The sequence below is a fragment of the Thamnophis elegans genome, chromosome Z, assembly GCF_009769535.1.
Source record: "Thamnophis elegans isolate rThaEle1 chromosome Z, rThaEle1.pri, whole genome shotgun sequence".
NCBI classification, from domain to species: Eukaryota; Metazoa; Chordata; class Lepidosauria; order Squamata; family Colubridae; genus Thamnophis; species Thamnophis elegans.
The window spans coordinates 54,030,205-54,040,564 of NC_045558.1; the positions used below are offsets into that span (position 1 = coordinate 54,030,205).

The 10,360-nt window shown below is 43.4% G+C and overlaps 1 long non-coding RNA gene across 1 annotated transcript; it reads left to right on the forward strand.

The window, feature by feature from the left end:
- The first annotated feature begins 210 nt into the window (after window positions 1–210).
- LOC116523073 lies at window positions 211–9,566 on the forward strand. The gene is made up of 3 exons (XR_004257027.1): window positions 211–271; window positions 8,793–8,828; window positions 9,550–9,566. It is a non-coding gene; the product is annotated as an uncharacterized LOC116523073 (long non-coding RNA).
- Window positions 9,567–10,360: the final 794 nt, after the last annotated feature.

Here is a 10,360-nt window from a genome sequence, read left to right on the forward strand (position 1 = left end):
ATCTAACAATTTTTGTTTGATTATCATCTTAGGTTAGACAAAGGAATTGATGCATGTAATTATCATACCTAGATTCAGCTATTTTAAACAAGAGTCCAGTTGCTTTAATTTATATCTAATAAACAGCATTCAAGCAATTTTTGTAATGAAAATTAAACCAGGTTGCCTTGTTATTGGAGAGTTAATATGCTCTTTGTATTTATTTAAGGCCAGAAATGGAACACCGGGGACAAAGGGTAATCCAGGCAGTCAAGGACCACCTGGAAAAATGGTAATATGAATATAAATTTAACCTAATATTGGTATTTGAAACAGTATTGATCAAACTACATTACCAAAATTAATTAAATTTATTGATTGATTTTTGGTATCACTAGACTCTAAAACACTCCTACAAGTTTATATCATACAATATGATATATACAAAACTATTCTCCAAAGCACCTGAGAGTAGGAAAAGAAGCGATGGGTGGAAACTAATCAAGGAGAGAAGCAACTTAGAACTAAGGAGAAATTTCCTGACAGTTAGAATAATTAATCAATGGAACAATATTCTCCCAGAAATTGTGAATGTTCCAATACTGGACATTTTAAAGAAGATATTGGATATCCATTTGTTTGAAGTGGTGTAGGGTTTCCTCCCTAAGCAGAGTCCCTTCCAACTCTGCTATTCTATTCTATTCTAATATGAAACAATGTCAAACATAAAACCAACTTAAAGTAATAATTAAAAACAAATATGGAGATGAAATACAAAGTATTGCAATGATGATAGCTTCTTTCCAAATACCATATGAAACAAATCAGTCTTAAATAATTTGTGGGAAGTCAACATTGAAGACTTCAAGAGAAAAGCTATTCCATAAAATTGAGCTGTAATTAAAAAAAAACATTGTTTGAAGGTCCTTGCCCCTTGCATCTGTTGAAAAGAAGATGAGATGTACCTGCTAGATCAGTTGTATGTGAAGAAGGTGGTCTGGCAGATGTCTATATGTTAAACTACATTGGACACTCTAAGCCCAAGTCAGCAATTTAAATTGTACCTAGATGTATTGGTAGTCAATACAGTTACTATAAAACAGGTGCTATATGACTAGAGTGACTCTGATTCACCAATATATGACACAGCATTTTAGACCAATTGCAGTTTCTGAATATTCTTCAAAGACAACCCAATTTGGGACACATCACAAAAGTCTAAGCAAATGCTGATCAAACATGTATAAACAAATGAAGTAAATGTTTCATCTGGCATAATGTGGAGACGTCAGTGGAAACTTTCCTTCAAGATTAGCTGATTTCACATGCATTTAAAATTATTCTTCTATTTATTTGAAATATTTTTGGGGAGAAAAAGAATAGTTTTTTTAATTAAAAAATCCAAAATAAGATTGGGAATTTGTCTTCCAGATGTTGCTGATTTCTAATAATTAGTTATGCTAACTAGAGCTGTTGAAAGTTGTGGGGCAGCACCATCTGGATTCTTCATCTCAACAAATTTATTTCTGAATTGAAAACATTGGTCAGTGCTAAATAATTTTCATGCAGTGCCAGATTTCTTTGAAACAAATCTGCAGATTTAAGTATGTTTTGTTGATTGCAGCTTGTTACTTAAATCATAAAGAGCATGTTAATATATATGATTAGGTGATTTCTCAATGATGAAACCACCAATTGAACATAGGCATGTAGGAAATCTCCAGGTTTGTATTCCAGAAGGAGAAGAGAATTGAGAGGGAGAGATTGGATGGGAAGGCAGGTCTAAGGGGTGCTAAGCCTAAGAAAACCATAATTTGACCAAATCATGGAGATATAGCAATAGCAATAGCAGATTTTTATATACCGCTTCATAGGGCTTTCAGCCCTCTCTAAGCGGTTTACAGAGTTTCAGTTTCAGTTTCAGTTTATTGGGATTTATATGCCGCCCTTTTCCCTGAGGGGACTCAGGGCGGCTTACAACCACAGGGGGGGGGGGTGCAAGGTCAAAAACAAAACAATATGTGAACAAAGAAAGATAGTAAAACACAACTTTCATTCAACAATCAAACACTCGGGCGGGTGAATTGGAAGCCTATCCCCAGGCCTGCTGGGAGAGCCAGATCTTGAGGGCTGCGCGGAAGGTCTGGATAGTGGTGAGGGTACGGATCTCCATGGGGAGCTCGTTCCACAGGGTCGGAGCAGCAACAGAAAAGGCTCTCCTCCGTGTGGTCGCCAGTCGACATTGACTGGCAGATGGGATTCGGAGGAGGCCCAGTCTGTGCGATCTAATTGGTCGATTTAGGGAAGTAATCGGCAGCAGGCGGTCTCTCAAGTACTCAGATCCACTACCATGGAGTGCTTTAAAGGTGGTCATCAGTACCCTGAAGCGCACCCGGAGACCAACAGGTAGCCAGTGCAGCTCGCGGAGGACAGGTGTAACGTGGGCGAACCGCGGTGCGCCCACTATCACTCGCGCGGCTGCATTCTGGACTAGCTGCAGTCGCCGGATGCACTTCAAGGGCAACCCCATGTAGAGCCCATTGCAGTATTCCAGTCTAGAGATCACAAGGGCTCGAGTGACTGTTGTGAGAGCCCCCCGGTCTAGGTAGGGCCGCAACTGGCGGACCAGGGGAACCTGGGCAAATGCCCCCCTGGTCACAGCTGACAGCTGGTGATCAAAAGTCAGCTGTGGGTCCAGGAGGACTCCTAAGTTGCGGACCCTATCTGAGGGGTATAAAATTTGACCCCCCAGCCTAAGCGTTGGTATATTAGCCAAATTATTGGGGGGGAAGCACAACAGCCACTCGGTCTTGTCCGGGTTGAGTACCAGTTTGTTAGCACTCATCCAGTTCTTAACGGCCTCCAGACCCCGGTTCATCACGTCCACCGCTTCATTGAGTTGGCACGGGGCGGACAGATACAATTGCGTATCGTCCGCATATTGGTGGTATTTTATCCCATGCCTCCGAATGATCTCGCCCAGAGGTTTCATGTATATGTTAAATAGTAGGGGGGATAAGACCGAACCCTGCGGCACCCCATATTTTAGGGGCCTCAGGGACGATCTCTGCCCCCCGACCAACACCGACTGCGACCTGTCCGAGAGGTAGGAGGAGAACCACCGCAAAACAGTGCCTCCCACTCCCACCTCCCGCAGTCGTCGCAGAAGGATACCATGGTCGATGGTATCGAAAGCCGCTGAGAGGTCAAGGAGAACCAGGATGGACGCATAGCCTCCATCTCTGGCCCTCCAGAGATCATCGGTCAATGCGACCAAAGCGGTTTCTGTGCTGTAACCAGGTCTGAAGCCGGACTGGAAGGGGTCAAGATAGCTAGCTTCCTCCAAGGCCCGTTGGAGCTGAAAGGCCACCACCTTCTCAACAACCTTCCCGATAAAGGGAAGGTTGGAGACAGGACGAAAGTTGTTTAAAATGGCTGGATCTAACGATGGTTTCTTCAGGAGGGGTCTCACCACCGCCGTTTTAAGTACGGCGGGGAAGTGCCCCTCCCGAAGGGAGGCGGTGACAACCGCCTGGATCCAGCCATGTGTCACCTCCCTGCTGTTGGCAACCAGCCAGGAGGGACACGGGTCCAGAATACAAGTGGAGGCACTTACAGCTCAAATGGCCCTGTCCACATCCCCAGAGGCAACGTCCTGGAACTCAACCCAGAACTGGTGTGGCAAGTGATCCTCCTGTGTCTCAGCTGGATCTACTGCGGTGGAGTCCAAGTCCGATCGAAACCGAGCTACTTTGTCCGCCAAGAATTGAGCATAATCCTCAGCCCTACCCTGCAAGGGGTCTCCCGCATCCCTCCTATTGAGGAGGGAGCGGGTTATCCTAAACAGGGCGGCTGGGCGTGACTCGGCGGACGCAACCAAGGCTGAAATATATGATCTTTTTGCAGTTCTTAGTGCTCGGACATAGTCCTTGGTGCAGGTAGTTAAGAGTGCTCGGTTCGCCTCGGACCTATCGGACCTCCACTGGTGCTCTAGGCACCTCCTCCGGCGTTTCTTCTCCCGGAGCTCCTCGGTAAACCAGGGACCACTGACCCGGAGGGGCCGTAGTGGCGCAATCCGGTCGAGAGACTCCGACGCCGCCGAGTACCAGGCGGCAGCCAGAGTCTCCGCCGAACTGTGGGCGAGAGTATCAGGAATAACCCCAAGCTCCGTCTGGAACCTCAACGGGTCCATGAGTCGCCTGGGGCGGAACCATCTGGTCGGTTCCTCCTCCCTACGGTGGGGGTTTGGCCTCCGGAAGTCAAGCCTCAGTAGGCAGTGGTCTGACCACGACAGGGGTAGGATCTCATTACCCCTCAGACCAAGATCACACATCCACTGCTCCGAGAGGAATACGAGGTCGAGCATGTGACCCGCTGCGTGGGTTGGGCCCCGAATTACTTGGGTCAAGCCCATGGCTGTCATGGAAGCCATGAACTCCTGCGCCCCATCAGAGCGTTCACCGAGCGATGGCAGATTGAAATCCCCCAGAACTATAAGCCTGGGGAACTCAACTGCCAGCTCGGCTACTGACTCGAGGAGCGAGGGGAGGGATGCTGCAACGCAGTTGGGAGGCAGGTACGTTAGCAGCAAACCCACTTGACCCTTGAGGTCCAACTTTATCAGCAGAGACTCACACCCGACAAGCTCCGGAGCAGGGACCCTACGAGGTAACAGAGACTCCCGGATTACAATAGCCACACCGCCACCCCTTCCCTGGGCTCTCGGCTGATGAAGCACCTGAAATCCCTCTGGGCACATCTCTACAAGGGGGACTCCTCCTTCTGTGCCCAGCCAGGTTTCAGTAATACATGCCAGGTCTGCCCTCTCATCAACAATTAAGTCCCGGACGAGGGGAGCTTTGTGAACAACAGACCTGGCATTTAGCGACAACAGCCTGAGACCAGGGTCCTGACTACTTGCGCCATCTGGTCTTGGAGTGGGACTCCTAGGGCCGGAAGGAGGGATCTCTGTGATGTAGCGAACCCTCCTTCCCCGGTAATGGCCAGCCCTAAGGTCCCCGCCATATCTGCCTCTCCCTATCACGACCGCTATGCTCCGACCCACTCCCATGTCCATGGTCCCCCCAACCACCCCGGTACCCCCCGCCTTCCCCAGCAGGTCCTCCGAGTCACACATTCTCAGTTATCCACACTAACAGTTCCCACGTAAAATATTAAAACATATAAAATACAAAGGTGACAATTACTAAAAGTGGGCCATTCATTCAATTCCAGCCAACTCCCATACACTCAACATACTATTTAAAATTGCGCAGTTATAATATATAGTAATATGGAAACTGTGGAGGAAGCGGTGGCCTGCTCTTCTCCCTTCTTATGTCCTGGGGAAATGTCGTTAGCCACCAAGTCAAAAGTACGTAATATATAAGGTGGCTGTGTACAAGCAAGATTAAATACAAAGCTCCAAAGTTCATGAACGGCAACCATGTAGTCTTACCCCACTGGTGGAGGTTAGTGGGCTGTATATTCAAAGGTCTCTTTTCCAAAGATAGATAAGAGCCACAATGTAGGAGACCAGAGTTCAAGGCTGACTTGTGCCGCTCTTGCAGATGGAGGGAAAATTGCTGGTGTTTTCGGGGCTCAGTCCTCGTCACTGCAGCCGCCATCCTCTATCGCTCCCTGCCAGTTAAGCCACAAACTTACTCCTCCTAATGGTTAAATGTGCAGGGAGCAAAGTCCGGAGGGGGTTGCAACGATGATATACAATAAAACAGCAGATGATGAATAATAAAGTAGGTAACAGATAGTAAAGTAAGCAGAGATAAATCCGAGGGGGGGGGGCGTCTAGGGCAGTAGCACACACAACCATTCAATCCGTAGATTCAATGAAGCCTCCGACAGCCCCCTTCTTTAAGTGAACTAAGTTAGAAAATTAACCCCTCTCAGCTCGCTAGTCACCAAGGCTCACAGTCACAGTCACAATCACTCAGCTCCAGCGAAGTCAACAGGCTGGCCAGAAAGGAGGATGTACAGATATAATGCCGTGAGTCAGCTGTTTGGCGCCGCCATTTCCCTCCCTGCGTTCCTCCACGTTTTCCTTCCAACTTCAGTAGCTGCTGTTCCGCTGCTCTGGGACGACTAACAGGACCAGGGGCCAGCAGATAGATGGCCAGGGGGCTCACCAGCAGCACCAAGGGCTTCCAGAAATCAAGAGATGGTAAAATGATGGTAGGGGAGGCTCCGAGAGTCAGCATATTGCCCCCAACAACAATCCGGGTCCTCATTTTACCCACCTCGGAAGGATGGAAGGCTGAGTCAACCTTGAGCTGGTGAGATTTGAACCGCTGAACTGCTGATCTAGCAGTCAGCTGAAGTGGCCTGCAGTACTGCACTTTACCCACTGCGCCACCTCGGCTCTTCATATATTCAGATATGAATAATGTGGTTCCAAGGAAGGCATTCCTCAAACTATAGATGCATTGTAAAACAGGTACCATTTTTCGGAGTGTAAGACGCACCGGACTATAAGACGCACCAAGATTTTGAAGAGGCAATTTTTAAAAAAAGGTTTTGCACTCTACAAACCTCCCCCAAACGGCCTGTTTTTCGCAAAAACAGGCCCATTGTTTTTAAAAGGGCATGAATAGTCTTTAGGAGGCTTGTAGAGTGCTCCTGGGGAGGAGGGGGCAAACATGAACCAAAAATGGCCTGTTTTTTGCAAAAACACACCCGTTTTTGGTTTTAAAAAATGGCATGCATAGCCTTTAGGAGGCTTATAGTGCTCCTGGGGGCTGGGGAGGGGCAAAATTGAGCAAAAAAGGCCCATTTTTCACACATTTATGCCTTCCCCAGGAGCATTCTGAAAGCCTCCTAAAGGCTATACATGGCCATTTTGGTGAAGGGGCCAGGTTTCAGGAGGCAAGAAATGCTGTCTTCAGTGTATAAGATGCACCCAGATTTTCAGCCTCTTTTTTGAGGGAAAAAGGTGCATCTTATACTCCGAAAAATACGGTAGTTATCAACATGGCCATAATTGAGCCATAGCAGTTAAGCGAATCAAATTCCACAATGGGTGATTTTTGTTGAATATCAGAAATAATAAATGCTGGAAACTGAAAAAAAAAGTCACACATCATGATTCAGTGTCTGTGGGATGCCCCAAATAGTTATAAAGGTTGCTAAATGCCCAAAATGTTATCATATGACCATCGGATTTATGTAGTTATTATAACTTCAAAAATGGTTTGTAACTAGATTTTTGGGGAGTCCATGATAATTATAAATGTTCGTTAAGAGATCAGTTAAAAGTCAAAAACTTTGTTTTATGGAAACAATTAACCATCTTAAATAATTTAAACTAAGTATGTTTCTTTGCTTAATATTACAAAACAACTCTATTTCCTATATGTTTCTAATGTGAATAGAATAGAATGAGATGAAAAGGATTTCGGAGGTCTTCTAGTTCATACTATATTTTTTCAGATAAGTGACTCTTCTTAAAAACACCCAGTAATAGAATTCCCATGATTTCTGGAGGCAAGCTGCCCCACTGGTTAATTGTCTTCACTGTTAGGAAGTTTGTCCTTAAATCCAAGTTGCTTCTCTCTTTAGTTAGTTTCCAACCATTGTCTCTTGTCCTGACCTCCAGTGCTTTCGAGAATAATTTGACCTCCTCTTCTTTCCGGCATCCATTCAAGTACTGGAATACTGCTATCATGTCACTCCTAATTCTTCTTTTCTTTAGAGTAGCAAAACCCAAATCCTGCAGCCATTCTTCATATGTTTTAGTCTCCAGGCCTTTGATCAACTTAGTTGCTCTTCTCTGAACTTTTCCCAAACTCTCAACACAATTTTTATAGTATGGTCACCAAAATTGGTTGCAGTATTCCAGGTTTGGTCTTATTGGAGTTTTACAAAGCAGTACTAATACTTCATGTGATCTTGATTCTATGGCTCTTTTTATATAATCCAGGACTGTATTAGCTTTTTGGGCTGCTGCTGCACACTGTTGGCTCATATTCAAGTGATCATCCACTAAAACTCCAAGGTCCCTCTCACAGATACTATTTTTGAGTTAGATCTCACCTAATCTGTACTTATATATTTGATTTTCCCTGCCTAAATCTAAACTTTGCTTTCCTCCACATTGAAATTCATTTTGTTGCATAGGACCCATTGTTCAAGTTTGTCAAGATCTTTTTGGCTCCTGAGCTTGTGGTGTTGGCTATTCCTGCCAGTTTAGTGTCATCTGCAAATTTGATGAGTTCCCCTTCTATTCCCTCATCTAAGTCATTTATGAAGATATTGAAGAGTACTAAGCCTAAGACAGAACCTTGTGATACCCCACTGCTTACTTCCCTCCAATGTACCATTAAGACTACTCATTGAGTACGGTTTGACAAGTGTTACAAACCCATCTGGTGATGATCTTGTCTATTCCACATTTTTCTAGCTTACCAAGAAGTAGATTGTGGTCTACTTTAAATCATATTACCTCAGAGGCATAAATAGAAAAGATAAAAACTAATTTGTAAATCAGAAAAGATGTTGCAGTAACAGTAAGGCAAATAGATCTTTTCCACATTTGCCACAATTAACTGAATTCCAAAAAACACATTGCTCAGAAAATATATAAAAAGAATATATCAGACAAAATCCAAATATGTATTTCCCTACATTAAATAATATCAATAAAAATAGAATGAGGATAGAAGCATACCAAATTCTGGGGTTTGAAAAAATACTGGTTTAAGAATATCTAGTGTTGCTTCTTTTCTGCCATCCATCCATCCATCCAGTCTCACTATCTTCTTTCTAATGTGATTTTATACATCTATTTTTCCTCTTTCCAGGGTCCAAAAGGTCCAAAAGGCACAACTGCTATGACTGTATGTATTGTTATATTTGACATTGTGAATTACGAGCCTTTCTGTATATATAATTAATTTAACTAAAATATATATGTTTAAGCATAAAAACAGTCTTCAACAGCTGTTGATTTTCCAAGGTTCTCCTGATTTGGCCATCTATGAATTAAGCAGACCATACATGGAGAAGAGAAACAGTCTAAATGAAAACCTTGGAACATTATTTAAATCTAACCGACTTCAAAGATAAGAAGAAAATCTCAAGATGTAGTGATGGCGAACCCTTTGAGCATTGAGTGCTGAAAAGGGAGCATTTTGCACACATGTGCACACTTCTTGCACACATATATACTTGTTTGGGCCACGACCAGGAAGTTGAGTTGCCCAGGGGACATGCACGTGCTGGAAAACGTACTTCTGGTTTCTGGTGCCAATCAGGTGGCCAGTGTACATGCTCACGCCGGAAAATGGAAGACCAACCCTTCCGGTTTCCGGCAGTACCCCACGCACAAAAGGCCAGCTGATCATCACATGCACATGCCTGTCAGAAACCCGGAAGAGGAACAGGCAACACTGTGCATGTCAGGTGACCTGGCTCCACATGCCACTTTGGGCACGCGTGCGATAGGTTCGCCATCTCGGATCTATAGGATACTTTCTATATACAGTAATCCTGTAGGTTTCTGAGCATATATATACAGAGATATGCTACTAATCATGTTATTTTGCCCATTGTCTGCAGACCTGTCAACTTGTGAACCTTACAAGAGGAAACTGCCGTAAGTAGTAACTTCAGGCGACCAAGGTCTACTATTACTATGGTACTAAAATTATTTAAGAAAGCTACTAATTTTTATTTGGTTGCTTGTATTAAATTATTTATCCCCAACCATATACATTTACAAGAAAACATATTCTTTGAGATTATTTGAAGGGAGACAGAAATAGCAACCTAGCAGTGGAATAAGTCATTGATGATATTATAAAAAGATCATTACACATTGGTTATAGCTGATGATGAATGGGAATTGCCACAATGAAGATAAAAAAGAAGGAAAATGTAAATTTTTAGAAATACAATTCTGTTTTAAAGCAAACAATGTTAGCTTTTTAAATTAAAATTAATTCTCAAATTAAATCATTTTTCTCTTAAATTGCATTAATATTTTACATTTAAACAGAACAATAGCAATTTTTTCAAAGCTATTTCATGGCTCACTTAAATTTTAACATATACTTTAGCTTTAAAAAGATATATTACCATTGTGATATCAATTTTTTTCAGTGTTTTATCCAAACCTGAAGCCAATTTTTCATTGGATATTGGATATTAAAACAAAGAGCATGCTCAGACTAAGTTCTCTGTAGTGTTTATTGATGATCTATAGATGATCAGATAAGTATAACAATTTGAATTAAAACAACTTTCTTTTCTCCCATACAGCTTGCTGTGTAGGTAAGTTATTTGAATTAGATAATATTTAAGAAAAAAAGTTCTGCTCTCTTAGCCCAAGAAACATTCTGATACATTTTTACTTTTCTTACAAGGCAAG